Source organism: Nicotiana tomentosiformis, chromosome 12 (assembly GCF_000390325.3).
Source record: "Nicotiana tomentosiformis chromosome 12, ASM39032v3, whole genome shotgun sequence".
NCBI lineage: Eukaryota > Viridiplantae > Streptophyta > Magnoliopsida > Solanales > Solanaceae > Nicotiana > Nicotiana tomentosiformis.
In genome coordinates this window covers 72,203,924-72,219,374 of record NC_090823.1, presented here as the reverse complement: position 1 = coordinate 72,219,374, position 15,451 = coordinate 72,203,924, and positions in this window count along the sequence as shown.

Genomic DNA, 15,451 nt, shown 5'->3' with positions numbered 1-15,451 from the left:
ATAGTGATTATGCGGTCGCATAATCGACTGGAAAACTAACCTCAAATTGGCCAAACATTCTGCTTCACTCTGCGGCCATTATGCGGTCTGTAGAGTGATTATGCGGCTGCATAATGGGCCGCAGAAACGCGTTCTTTTGCGAAACAATTTTCTCTAAGTTCGTAGGGTACTGTTCAATCCGAGTCGCATAATCTATCTTCGCACTACGAAACCCCGAGTTTTTTGTTAAAATTTGTACGGGGCCTTACAGAAAATTAGTAAATAATAGACATGAGAGAAACATGGAGTAAAAGACTCAACATGTAAGTCTGAATAGCTCTGTGAAACATTTATATTTACAATGCCATGCATATGCATATAAATATCATACCATGCATAGGCAGATGTGTTCATATCATCATCAAGCCTCTGAGGGAATCCCAACATATCATCTCGGCCACTGTGGGCAAATCATCAACGTATACCAGCTGATCAGGTGGTGGTGCGTATATAACGCCGTAACCATTTCCCATATCCCATATACATATAATATACGCGTATATAATGCCATATGGTCATGGGTCAATGTACATGTATAAATGAATAAAGTGCATATGAAATACGTCAATAAAATCTTCCGGAGTGTCATAAGACCATTATACCTCTGATTAATATCATAAAACAAACTTTATCAACTTACGTATTTGCTGAGACCCATGAATAAAAGATAGAATAATAAGACATATGGGAATTCAAGAACATAGGCATCTCTAATACTTCTATGAATAGAGTCATTTATGCAAGTTGTGCATTTGCTCGTTTCGTTCGTGTCGCATAGATCATGCCAAAAAGAAAGAAGGGATAGCCTCAACATACCTGGACTGATTCTCTTGATAATTCCTCTAACACACGTCTTTTACGAAGAATACATAACGACGGATCGAAGTAGGGAAAAATCTATATGATGTTCTTGAGAAAGATTATACCGTGATCCCTTAGAACTACAAAATTTCACGTTGCTAAGATGCTAAGAAATTTTGTTTGAATTTTGCTTCAAGAGAATCACGTAACAACCATTTGAATCCTCGAATGAAATGGGCTAAACCTTAATCCCTCATATTGTATAGACAATACATCTCCTTAAGTGATTTAGAAGGATTTTGTTTAAACTTTGGTGGATGTAGGCCCCACTAGGTGATGACCTAGCCACCAAACCCTCTTAAATGTGCCACCTTGCAACATTATTTATGAGTCACTAATAAGAATAGTGGGCTGCCACGTTAGCCTCCCTAAGACTTATCCAAATATTCACCCCTTTCCTTAATCAACTCATTAATCCCACACTAATCCAATAATTATCCACTTAATTCCTTAATTACATCATAATCTCCCACTAAAAATCAATAATTACCCAATTATCCACATAATTAAGAATTATCTCAAATTACTTATAATACAACTTACCTTTAACACACTTTATACACCTTACTATTATGGCCATGTGGTACCTTGTATGATACTAGTCCATAAATACCGGGTATTTTTTCTCAGGCCGTAATTTGTGCCAAAATGTCAAACTTAGACGAAATTCATTTTTGTTTATTTTCTTACCCTCTCACCTTCATGAATTTACTCATCACTTGTTTGAAATAACATAATGCTTATAATCTCAAAATAATCTCATTCCCGAACTTACGTCGATTAACTTACAACAAAACTTTAACGTACGAATAAGCGGGATGTAATATCTCATTTTCGAGCTTTCATCAATTTACTTATGGCGTACTTTTATGTACGAAAACATGGGGTATAACAGTCACTACTCGACCGAGGTTAGGCTTGGCACTTACTGGGTACCGTTGTGGTGTACTCACGCCCTTTCTTGCACATGTTTTTCCTGTGTAGATCCAGGTTCATCTTACCAGCCTTATCACTAGTTCCAGTTGTTGCTGCTTATTTGAGACTTCAAGGTACATCTGCCATGTCCGCAGATCTTCGGAGTCCTCCTCTATCCCCGTATGTTCATTTTGCCGTCTTTCTGTAGAAATGATGTATAGAATGATTAAGACTTCTTAGTAGCTTGTGACTTATGGTATTCTCGGTTTTGGGAATTGTTTTGTAAATTTTTTCAGAGGTGATAATTATATATACCGAGTGGCATTCAATTTCTTATTAGATAATTGTTACTGTTAGCAATTCATGTTCGTGCTTTTGTTTCATTTCTGCAAAGTGTTAGGCTTACCTAGTCGTAGAGACTAGGTGCTATCACGACGGATCACGGAGGGGAAAATTGGGTCATGACAAGTTGGTATCAGAGCTCTAGGTTCGTAAGAGTCGTGAGTCACAAGCGGGTTATTAAAGTCTCGCGGATCGGTACAGAGATGTATGTACTTATCTTTGGGAGGCTATGGAACTGTTAGGAACAAACATATTTCTTTTGATTCCTTGTCGTGCAAGTTTTTGGCATCAAATTCTGAATATTCTCTATTCTATTTTTTCTCACAGATGGTGAGGACCCGTACAGGAGGATCTGATGACCAGGCACCCGCGCTCCCTGCTAGAGCCGCTAGAGGCCGGGGTCAGGGTAGAGTACGGCTACGCGGTGCAGCCAGAGCACCCGCGTGAGCTGAGACAGAGGAGCCCCCAGCAGTTCTAGCTGGAGGGCAGGCACCAGAGGTTCATATTGCTGCACCAGCCCTCCTAGAGACTTTACCCCAGTTCATGAGCATGTTCAATACCTTAGCTCAAGCTGGATTGATTCCGTTAGCTCCTGCCCCATCTCAGTCTGGGGGAGGGGCACAGACTCCCGCAGCCTGTACTCCTGAGCAGAGTGTCTAGGTTGATCAAGCCCCAGAGTTCATTCCTATGTCGTCGGTAGCTTCGGTTCAGCACGAGACTAGGACAACCGCTTCTAAGGCAGAGCAACTTATACTTGAGAGGTACAAGAAGTACCACTCACCTATCTTCAGTGGATTGGCTACAGATGATGCTTACGGTTTTCTAGAAGAGTGTAATTGTATTCTTCATACTATGGGCGTAGCGGAGAGGAGTGGGGTTTCTTTCACCACTTTCTAGCTTAGAAGAGTAGTCTATTAGTGGTGGCGTGCTTATGAGTTGAGTAGTTAGGATGAGGCAGATTCACTTACATGGACTCAGTTCTCGGACATGTTTTTGATAGCGTATGTCCCTCAGAGCCTTAGGGACTCATGGTGCGCGGAGTTTGAGCAGCTACGCCAGGGTGCTATGACTGTGTTAGAGTATGCAGTCCGCTTCAGTGATTTAACCCGACATGCACCGGCATTGGTTGCCACAGCTCGAGAGAGGGTTCGATGATTTATTGAGAGACTCCACCCAGTATCAGGATTAGTACGGTCAGGGAGTTGGAGATGGATATACCTTACCGGATATACCTTAGTATTGCTAGGAGATTGGAGGGTATGCTTGCCCGAGACCGAGAGGAGAGAGAGGCCAAGAGGTCTCGAGAGACTGGTTCTTATTCTGGAGCTCGTGTCCCAGCAGCTCGCCATAGTAGGGGTTATGTGAGTCTCCCCGTTCATTCAGCTCTTCCAGCCGCCAGTTGTATTCCAACCCCTTCTAGGCCCCAGGAGCCTTATTATGCACCGCCAGTATCTAGTGTGCCTCCTGGTGGGGGGTGCTTTTAGTGGCCAGTCCAGCAGACCTGGCTCGAGTCAGTCGCAGCAGCCACGCTCTCCGAGGGGTTGTTTTAAGTGTGGAGACACCCGCCATATGGTGAGGGATTGCCCTAAACTTAGGAGGGTTGCACCTCCACAGACTTCTCAGCGACCACATGCTTTACCGGGTCCTCAGGCCATGATTCCAGCACCAGCTACCTCCCCATCTGCTCAGCCAGCTCGAGGTGGAGGTTGGGAAGGTCGAGGTTGCCCTAGAGGGGGAGGCCAGGCCAGGTATTATGCTCTTTCGGCTAGTACAAAGGCAGTTGCTTCCGACTCTATCATTACATGTATTATTCTAGTATGTCATAGAGATGCGTCGGTATTATTTGACCCAGGCTCTACGTATTCATATGTGTCCTCTTATTTTGCCCCACATTTAGGCGTATCTAGGGATTCTTTGAGTTCCCCTGTTTATGTGTCTACTCCTGTGGGAGATTCTCTTGTTGTGGACCGTGTGTATCAGTCATGTTTGATTGCTCTTAGTGGTTTTGAGACCAGAGCCGACTTATTATTTCTCAGCATGGTAGATTTTGATGTTATCTTGGGCATGGACTGGTTGTTGCCCCATTATGCTATTCTTGATTGTCATGCTAAGACTGTGACACTGGCTATGCCTGGCTTACCATGATTAGAGTGGAGAGGTACCTTAGAGTATACTTCCCGCAGAGTTATTTCATTTCTTAAGGCTCAACGAATGGTTGAGAAGGGGTGCGACGCGTATTTAGCTTATGCGAGGGATGTCAGTATTAATAGCCCTACAGTTGAGTCTGTTCCAGTAGTGAGGGTTTTCCCAGATGTGTTTCCAGCTGAGTTGAATGAGTTGAAGAAGAAGTTGCAGGAATTACTTGATAAGGGCTTCATTCGGCCCAGTGTGTCATCTTGGGATGCTCCTGTCTTGTTTACGAAGAAAAAGGATGGTTCTATGCATATGTGTATTGATTATCGCCAGCTGAACAAAGTTACAGTGAAGAACAGGTATCCCTTGCCTTGCATTGATGACCTATTTGATTAGCTACAGGGTGCCAAAGTATTTTCCAAGATTGACTTGCGTTTAGGTTATCACCAGTTGAAGATTCGGGAGCCAGATATCCTGAAGACTCCTTTCAGGACTCGGTATGGCCATTACGAGTTCCTTGTGATGTCATTTGGGCTGACCAATGCCCCAATAGCCTTTATACACTTGATTCACAGTGTGTTCCGGCCCTATATTGATTCTTTCATCATCGTATTCATTGATGACATTCTAGTGTATTCCCGAACTCGGGAGGATCATGAGCAGCACCTGAGGACAGTGCTTCAGACTTTGAGAGAAAAGAAGTTGTATGCAAAGTTCTTAAAATGTGAGTTCTGGTTAGATTCTGTGGCATTCTTGGGTCATATTGTGTTGAGTGAGGGGATAAAGGTGGATCCGAAGAAGGTGGAAGCAGTGCAGAGTTGGCCCAGACTATCCTCAGCGACAGAGATCCGGAGCTTCCTTGGTTTTGGTGGGGTATTACCGTCGGTTTGTTGAGGGATTTTAAGCTATTGCAGCACCTATGACCAGGCTGACCCAGAAGGGTTCTCCATTTAGGTGGCCAGAGGAGTGTGAGGAGAGCTTTCAGAAGCTCATGACAGCTTTGACTACTGTCACGCCCCAAAACCGAGGAGCGAGACCAACACTCAACCGAGTGAACCCGACCGAGAAAGCATGTTAGATTTCTTTCTACCCAAACTCATCCACAAATGAAGATAATACATATTTTCCTTAATTAGACAAAAGCGTGATCATGTCTATAATACCAATTCATTACCAATAGTTTTCATCAATTTAAAATCTCAAATGGGATAAGTAATACAACCACAACATAACATAGTTTGTCTTTCCTAGCACTAATGCACAACCCACACTATGTCTATGGAGCCTCTATAGATAAAGAAGAGTACAATGATAATGCCGGCAACAAGGCCCCGGCTATACCTCAAACAGAATACACAAAGAACAAAGCTACATGACCCCGGGATGAAGTGGGGTTCACCAAGTCAGCTGGGAAGAAGGTGTACTGCTATCACTGATCAATATCCCCTGTTGTGGAACCGCCTACATCCATTTAAAGATACAGCGCCCCCGGAAAAAGGGACGTTAGTACCGTCGGATAGTACCAGTATGAAAACCAAACACCAATTTAAGAATTTAGAAATACAATATGAATATGATGAATTAGGGCGGCAATAGAATAATATAGATAACCGTTTAACCAGAGCAAGCTTATTAAAAGCTATTAATAATATTTATAGGAATTAAGATTAAATCCTTTGCAACCATCTTCACATAAAGCGGCCCCGCCGCCTCACCCGATGTATGCAGGTGGAGGTGTAAGTACAATACCACAACTCTACTCAAGCGGCCCTACCGCCTCACCCCAATGTATGCGGGTGGATGTATAACCACAATACCTAGAACCTACACAAAGCGGCTATGCCGCCTCACCCTAATGTATGCGGGTAGAAATGCATCAACGATGCCAATACCGACACAAAGCGGCTATGCCGCCTCACCCCAATGTATGCAGGTGGAAATGCATCAAGGATACCAATACCAATGCAAAGCGGCTATGCCGCCTCACCCCAATGTATGCGGGTGGTGGTGCCACAATAATACCAAAACTATACACAAAGCGGTCGTACCGCCTCACCCCAATGTATGCGGGTGGTGGTGCCACAATAATAATAAAACTATACACAAAGCGGACGTACCGCCTCACCACAATGTATGCGGGTGGAGGTTCACTCCCACAATACCATAATCCCCACACAAAGCGGTCATGCCGCCTCACTCCAATATATGTGGGTGGAGGTGTATCACAATCACAATCTCTACACAACTTGGCATAATATCTTTCACATAAATCATGAATTGAAATTATAACATGTGGATACACAATCCATAGTTTGGGACACATCCTCAATTTATAATGCAATATGATAAGAGCATTTGAAAGAAGAATTGAACATATATCTCCATCACAAAACTTATCAGAATACTCAATTTGTAATCAATATTTTGGAACTTACAAGGATAATGAGAATTCTAATTCTTAAAGAAGGGTTTAGCCAACATACCTTACTTGAGCTTCCTTACACTCTAAATATTCTGGAATTATTAGCAACTTCAATCTATTTTAGAAATATAACAAGTTGAACCAAAATTAGGAAGATGATCATGGTTCTAGCTCATTTGAGCATTTTATCAAACACTAGGTGTGTATAAGGTTTCAAGGTCCTTTTATGAAGAATTTTATCATCCCACAACCCAATCTTTACCATGCCTAGTTCAATAATCTTCCTACACCCCTTGATATCACATACATGTAAAATAAACAACTCTCATGCCCAAAAGTTATCTTTCTAATTACTCATTTTCAGAAAATTTCGAAATTAGGAGTTAGGGTGTAGAATCTTACCTCTAGGATGAAGACCTAGTAAGTTTCCCTTCTTAATCTTCCAAAACTTGAGCAAGAAATGAAGAATAAAAGAACACCTTCTCACTCTAGGGCACTCTCTCTCACTCTAAAATGTTAGATTATAGCTCAAAAATGGCCCAAAGAGTGTATTTAAAGAAATAGGGTCGGGTTTTAAAAACCCGAAAATGAAGCTCCGGAACAGGTTCTGCGATCGCATAATCAATATACAAACATCATATCGGTCGAATAATTGCTGACCAAAACCACCAAAGGTCTGTCTATGTTTGCGTTCACTATGCGGTCAACATAACTGTTCTGCGGTCGCATAGTCGACTGCATAATTGCTTCCAAACTGACCCTCTCCTACCTCACTTCTGCGGCCATTATGTAGCACGCAGAGTGATTCTGCAGTCGCATAATGTACCGCAGAAACGTGTTTTTCTGCCAAAACTATTCCTTTACTTTCCGGTGCATTGTTCAACTAAAAAAGTCCGAGCCGCGATAATACTCAACACGTAAAACCAATTCGGCACCACGAAATATTATCTTTCTTTTGCAAAACTTCACGGGGCCTTACTTTCTCCCCTACTTAGGATCATTCATCCTCGAATGAGGGTAAAAATCTCTTATTAGCATCTTATACAACTCAGTTTTCATACCACACACCAGCAACCCCAAATTTGACTAACTCCCTAAATTTCCAAAACTTTCGCTAGAGTTTCCCTTGTAACTAGGCCTATCCACTTGTCAGAGAGCCCCAGAAACACATCCTAACAACATATACATAATCCAACGACGTAACATAACACAAAACAACACCAATTATGACTTCACAAGCAATTATATTACCAGAACGGAACACCTTTAACATCAAATGTACAAATGATACTTAATTTATAGAAAGCAACTCTTAAAATTTTCATAGATCGCAACTTTACAAATACATGGCTATTCAAACAAATAAGGATACCTTTTCTTCATTTCTTCCTCGGCATCCCAAGTAGCCTCTTCAACCTGTTGGTTTCGCCATAGTACTTTCATAAATGCAATTTCTTTGTTTCTTAACTTTCAGACTTGCTGATAAATAATAGAAACTGGAATCTCTTCACAAGCCAATTCTTCATTAGCTTCAATAGTCTCAACCGGAACAATGAGTGTCGGATCTCTAACTACTTTCTTCAAAATAGACACATGAAACATCGGGTGTACTAATGACATCTCAGGTGGTAGCTCAAGATTGTACGCCACCTTACCAATCCTATGAATGATTTTGTACGTTCCGACATACCTCGGACTCAATTTCCCTTTCTTACCGAATCGCATTACGCCTTTCATGGGGGAAACTTTCATGAATACCCAATCACCTTCTTTGAACTCCAAATCCCTACGACGAACATCCGAATAGGATTTTTGATGATTCTGAGCAGTCTTCAACCGCACCTTAATAATTTTAACTTTTTCCATAGCCCGATGCACGAGGTCTAGCCCTATCAACTCTGCTTCCCCAATTTCGAACCACCCAATGGGAGATCTACATCTCCTACCATATAAAGCCTCGAACAGTGCCATCTGAATGCTAGCATAATAGCTATTGTTGTATGCAAATTTTATGAATGATAAATGATCATCTCAGCTACCTTTGAAGTCTAGAACACAAGCGCGCAACATATCCTCAAGCGTTTAAATAGTCCGCTCGGCCCGCCCGTCAGTCTTCGGGTGAAAGGTTATACTAAGATTTGCCTGAGTATCCAAACCTTGCTGAAATTTCTTCTAAAACTTAACAGTGAATTGTGCTCCTAGATCAGAAATGATGAAAATTGGGGTGCCATGCAACCTGACTATTTCTTTGATATACAACTGAGCGTATTGTTCCGCTATATCGGTAGCCTTAACTGACAAGAAGTGTGTTGATTTCGTGAGTCAATCCACAATTACCCAAATCGAGTCAAACTTACGAGGAGTACGAGGTAATCCTACCACAAAGTCCATATTAATCATTTCCCACTTCCACATTGGAATTTTTATGTTCTGTGCCAACCCACTGGGCCGTTGGTGTTCGGCCTTCACTTGCTAACAATTTGGACACTTCGCCATAAACTCTGCTGCATTCCTCTTCATATCGTTCCACCAATAGACTTCCATCAGATCATGAAACATTTTCGTAGAACCCGGGTGCACGGAATACCTAGAAGTGTGAGTTTCAATAAAAATTCTTTCCCGGAGACCATCCACATTTGGAACACATAGTCGCCCTTGGTACCTTAGTGTACCATCATCCATTCCAAGAGAAAAGGCCATGGTCTTATGTTTATGAATCCCCTTTTTCAATTGTACCAAAAATGGATCGTTGTATTGCTTCTCTTTAACTTCCACAACAAGCAATGATTCAGCCCTATTTTGCACAATTACCCCTCCTTCACTAGAGTCCGCAAGACGAACTCCTAAACTAGCCAATTGGTAAACTTCCTTGGCCAATGGCCTTTAATATGCCCCTAAGTAAGCCAAACTACCCATAGATTTCCGGCTAAGATCCTCTTTAACCATCTTCACACAAAGCAGCCCCGCCGTCTTACCCGGTGTATGCAGGTGGAGGTGTAAGTACAATACCACAACTCTACTCAAGAGGCCCTGCCGCCTCACCCCAATGTATGCGGGTGGATCTATAACTACAGTACCAAGAACCTACACAAAGTGGCTATGCCGCCTCATCCCAATGTATGCGGGTAGAAATGCATGAATGATACCAATACCAACACAAAGAGGCTATGCCGCCTCACCCCAATGTATGCGGGTGGTGGTGCCACAATAATAACAAAACTATACACAATGCGGTTCTACCACCTCACCCCAATGTATGCGGGTGGTGGTGCCACAATAATACCAAAACTATACACAAAGCGGTCGTACCGCCTCACCCCAATGTATGCGGGTGGAGGTGCAGTCCCCCAATACCATAATCCACACACAAAGCGGTCATGCCGCCTCACTCCAATATATGCGGCTGGAGGTGTATCACAATCACAATCTCTACATAACTTGGCATAATATCTTTCACATAAATCACGAATTAAAATTATAACATGTGGATACATAATCCATAGTTTGGGACACATCCTCAATTTATAATGCAATATGATACATTTGAAACAAGAATTGAACATATATCTTCATCACAAAACTTATCAGAATACTCGATTTGTAATCAAAATCTTGGAACTTACAAGGATAATGGGAATTCCAATTCTTAAAGAAGGGTTTGGCCAACATACCTTACTTGAGCTTCCTTAACTCTAAATATTTCGAAATTCTTAGCAACTTCAATCTATTTTAGAAATATAACAAGTTGAACCAAAATTAGGAAGATGATCATGGTTCTAACTCATTTGAGCATTTTATCAAACACTAGGCATGCATAAGGTTTCAAGGTCCTTTTATGGAGAATTCCATCACCCCACAACCCTATCTTTACCATGCCTAGTTCAACAATCTTCCTACACTCCTTGATATCACATACATATAAAATAAACAACTCTCATGCCCAAAAGTTATCTTTCTAATTACCCATTTTCAGAAAATTTCAAAATTAGGGGTTAGGGTGTAAAATCATACCTCTAGGATGAAGACCTAGTGAGTTTTCCTTCTTAATCTTCCAAAACTTGAGCAAGAATTGAAGAACAATTATTGAAGAACACCTTCTTACGCTAGGGCACTCTCGCTCACTCTAAAATGTCAGATTATAGCTCAAAAATGGCCCAAAGAGTGTATTTAACGAAATAGGGTCAGGTTTTAAAAACACAAAAATGAAGCTCTGGAACAGGTTCTGCGATCGCATATGCGATCACATAATCAATATGCGGACTGCATATCGGTCGCATAATTGCTGACCAAAACAACAAAAAATCTGTCTGTGTCTGCGGTCAATATGCGGCTCGCATAACTGTTCTGCGGTTGCATAGTCAACCGCATAATTGCTTCTAGGTTGACCCTCTCCTACCTCACTTCTGCGGCCATTATGCGGCCCGCAGATTGATTCTGCAGTCGCATAATGGACCGCAGAAACACATTTTTCTGCCAAAAATATTTCTTTACTTTCCGGTTCATTGTTCAACCCAAAACGTCCGAGCCGCAATAATACATAACACATAAAACCAATTCGGCACCACGAAACATTATCTTTCTTTTGCAAAATATTATGGGGCCTTACAACTACAGCCCAATTGCCTTCAGGTTTGGGGTCTTATAGAGTTTATTGTTATGTGTCGCGGGTTGGCCTCGGCACGGTGTTGATGCAGGACCGTAGGGTGGTTGCCTACATGTCTAGACAACTGAAGGTGCATGAAAAGAGCTATCTTGTCCATGACCTTGAGCTAGCAGCTATTGTTCATGCCTTGAAGATTTGGAGGCACTATTTGTACGACGTTCCTTGTGAGATCTACACTGATCACCGGAGTTTGCAGCATATATTCAAGCAGAAGGATCTTAATTTGTGTCAGAGGAGGTAGTTAAAGCTGCTTAACGATTATGACATCACCATTTTGTACCACCCGGGGAAGACCAATGTGGTGGCCGATGCTTTGAGTCACCGGGCAGAGAGTTCGGGGAGTTTAGCTTATCTACTAGCAGCAGAGAGGCCCATGGTGTTGGATATTCAGGCCTTAGCCAACTAGTTTTTGAGATTAGATATTTCTAAGCCGAGTCGAGTATTGGCTTGTGTGGTCTCTCGATCTTCCCTTTATGATCGTATCAGGGAGTGTCAGTATAATGACCCCCATCTTCTTTTCCTTAAGGACACGGTCCAGCACGGTGATGCTAAGGAGGTCACTATTGGGGATAATGGTGCATTGAGGATGCAGACAGGTTATGTGTTCCTAATATGGACGGTTTGCGTGAGTTGATTCTCCAGGAGGCTCACAGCTCGCGGTACTCCATTCATCTGGGTGCCGTAAAGATGTATCAGGACCTGAGCCAGCATTATTGGTGGAGGAGGATGAAGAAGGGCATAGTAGAGTATATGGCTAGATGTCTAAATTGCCAGCAGGTGAAGTATGAGCATCAACGACCGGGTGGGTTGCTACAGAAGATAGAGATTCTGGAGTGGAAATTGGAGCGTATCACAATGTAATTCGTTGTTGGACTCCCACGGACTCAGCGGAAGTTTGATACAGTTTGGGTGATTGTGGACAGGCTAACCAAGTACGCTCATTTCATTCCTGTGATGACTACCTATTCTTCCGAGCAGCTGGCTCGAGTTTATATCCGAGAGATTGTAAGACTTCATGGCATGCCGGCATCTATCATCTCTGATCGGGGCATGCAGTTTACATCACGGTTATGGAGAGCCGTACAGCAGGAGTTGGGTACTCGGGTAGGGTTGAGTACAGCTTTTTACTCTCAGATGGATGGGCAGTCCGGGCACACTATTCAGATTCTTGATAATATGCTCCGTGCATGTGTGATGGAGTTTGAAGGTTCTTGGGATCAGTTCATGCCACTTGCGGAGTTTGCCTACAACAATAGTTATCAGTCCAACATTCAGATGGCACCGTGTGAGGCTTTGTATGGTAGGCGGTGTCGGTCCCCAGTGAGCTTTTTCGAGCCGGGCAAGGCCAGATTATTGGGTACAAACTTGGTTCGGGATGCCTTGGAGAAGGTGAAGGTGATTTAGGATAGACTTCACACAGCCCAGTCCAGACAGAAGATCTATGCGGATAAGAAGGTTCGCGATGTTGCATTCATCGTTGGAGAGCGGGTCCTTCTTCGGGTTTCGCCTATAGAGGGCGTTATGAGGTTCAGAAAGAGGGACAAGCTGAGCCCAAGGTTTATTGGCCCCTATGAAGTGTTGCGGCGAGTTAGGGAGGTTGCTTATGAGCTTGCCTTACCTCCCAGCCTAGCAAGAGTTCATACGGTATTTCATGTTTCGATGCTCTGGAGGTATCACGACAATACATCTCATGTGTTGGATTTCAGCTCTGTCCAGTTCGACAAGGATCTATCCTATGTTAAGGAGCCAATGGTTATTTTGGACAGGCAGGTTCGGAAGCTGAGGTCAAAGAATATTGCATCAGTAAAGGTTCAGTGGCAGAGTCAGCCGGTCGGGGAGGCAACTTGGGAGACCAAGCAAGATATGCGCAACCGTTATCCTCATCTTTTCACCACTTTAGGTATGTCTCTATACTCATTCGAGGACGAATTATTGTTTTAACAGGGGGAGAAAGTAATGACCCGGCCAGCCGTTTTGAGAGTTAGAGCTCCGATTCCCTATTAGCCGCTTCCACCGTATCTTTTTCTGCTATTTTGACTTGCCGGGAGGTTTCATTTTGGTTTTTGGAAGTGTTTGGGAAACTTAATCCCTAAATGGAGGTTTAAGCCTTAGGATTGGCACCATAGCTGAAACTGTGTGAAGACGACTCCGAAATGGAATTTCGTCAATTCCGTTAGCTTCGTTTTGTGTGATTTTGGGCTTAGGGGCGTGTCCAGATTGTGTTTTGGCAGGCCGTAGCTTATTTAGGCTTGAAATGGCGAAAGTCGAATTTTTAGAGTTTTGGGCAGGTAGTGGAATTTTTGATATCGAGGTCGGATTCTGATTCCGGAAGTTGGAGTAGGTCCGTAGTGTTGATTATGACTTGTGTACAACATTTGGGGTCGATCGGACCTGGTTTGATAGGTTTTGGCATCAAATGTAGAATTTTGAAGTTTCAAGTTCTTTAAATTTGAATTGGAGGGTGATTCGTGATTTTAGCATTGTTTGATATGATTTGAGGGCTCGACTAAGTTCGTATGGTACTTTAGTATTAGTTAGTATGCTTGGTTGACATCTCGGGGGCCTCGAGTGAGTTTCGGGTGCTTAACGGACTAGTTTTTGGACTTGAAAGATAGCAGATTTCTGGTGTTTTTGTTGTAGACAATCCTTCATCGCATTCGCGAGAGAGGTCTCGCGATCGCGTAAAGCATCTGGGAAAGGCAGATGAGTTGCTCTTCACATTTGCGACGTCGTTCCCGTGCTCGCGAAGGTATGGAACACTAAGGCTATGCGTTCGCGATAAGGACCTCGTGTTCGCGTAGAGTCAACGGTCAGATGGGTTCCAGGCATCATAGCCTACGCGTTCGCGATGAGTGTCCCGCATTCGCGTAGGTTCAGGCTAGTTGAGGTTCGCGTTCGTGACTAGTGCATCGCGTTCACGATGAGTATATTTTTGGTCTGAAGCAGCTTGTGCTTCGCAAACATGAGGCTTTGACCGCGTTAGGAAAAAAGGGCATACTTAGGCAGAATTTAAAGTTCAAAAATGAGGGTTTTGAGTTCATATCACAAAATTGAATTGGGAGCTCGGTAGAAGACGAAATTTCGAGAGATTTTCAGAGGAAGTCATTGGGTAATGATTCCTAACTCCTTTATGGTTATAACCCACATATCATTAAATTTATCATTTAATTTCGGATTTGGTGTGAAAGATTGGGAAAAATTGAGAAAAGTTCTTAGACCAAATTTTGGGTTTTTGATCGAGATTTTGGTATCGGATTTGAGTTAATTTTGTATAATTAGACTCGTGAGTAAATGGGTGATTGTATTTTGTGACTTTTACTGATTCCGAGACGTGGGCCCGGGGAGGCTTTTTGAGCGATTTTTCAATTTCTTGCGTTAGTTTTGATTTCATTAACTAGTTTAGTTTCTTGTAGTTATATTTATGCTATGTAATTGATTTTGGCTAGATTTGGGCCACTCGGATCCGAATATTCGTGGGCAAGGCATTGTGATTGATTGATTGAGCTTGGTTCGAGGTAAATGGCTTACCTAACCTTGCGTGGGAGAACTCCCCTTAGGATTTGGTACTGTTTGATATGTGAGCGCCGTGTATGTGAGGTGACGAGTACGTATACGGGCTATTTGTTGTAAAACTCCATTTTTCGCTAAGTCATAACTTGTTTTCTCCTTATTTGAAACACACTAGCATATGTAACTATACTGTTTAGACTAGAATAGCATGCCTACTTGTTTAACTGCCTATTTGAACTCTATGCAGCATGTTTAGTAAAATTACCTGCTTTCTTTGACTTGAACTTAGTCTAAACTGTAGGATTTCTTGCTGTAACTGTTATTTTTGTTGGTTGGGCTGCATATTTAGTTTGGGACTACAGAACGATATTTCGGGAGATCCCCTTGTACTACATATTAATGTTGGGACTACGGAACGTTAAACTGGGAGATCCCCCTGTTCTGCATATTTATTTTGGGACTACAAAATGGTATTTCGGGAGACCCCCTACACATTTATGTTTGGGACTATGAGACGGTATCTCGGGATATCCCCTATTGTTATCTCTGTATTCTGAGCTGTTGTT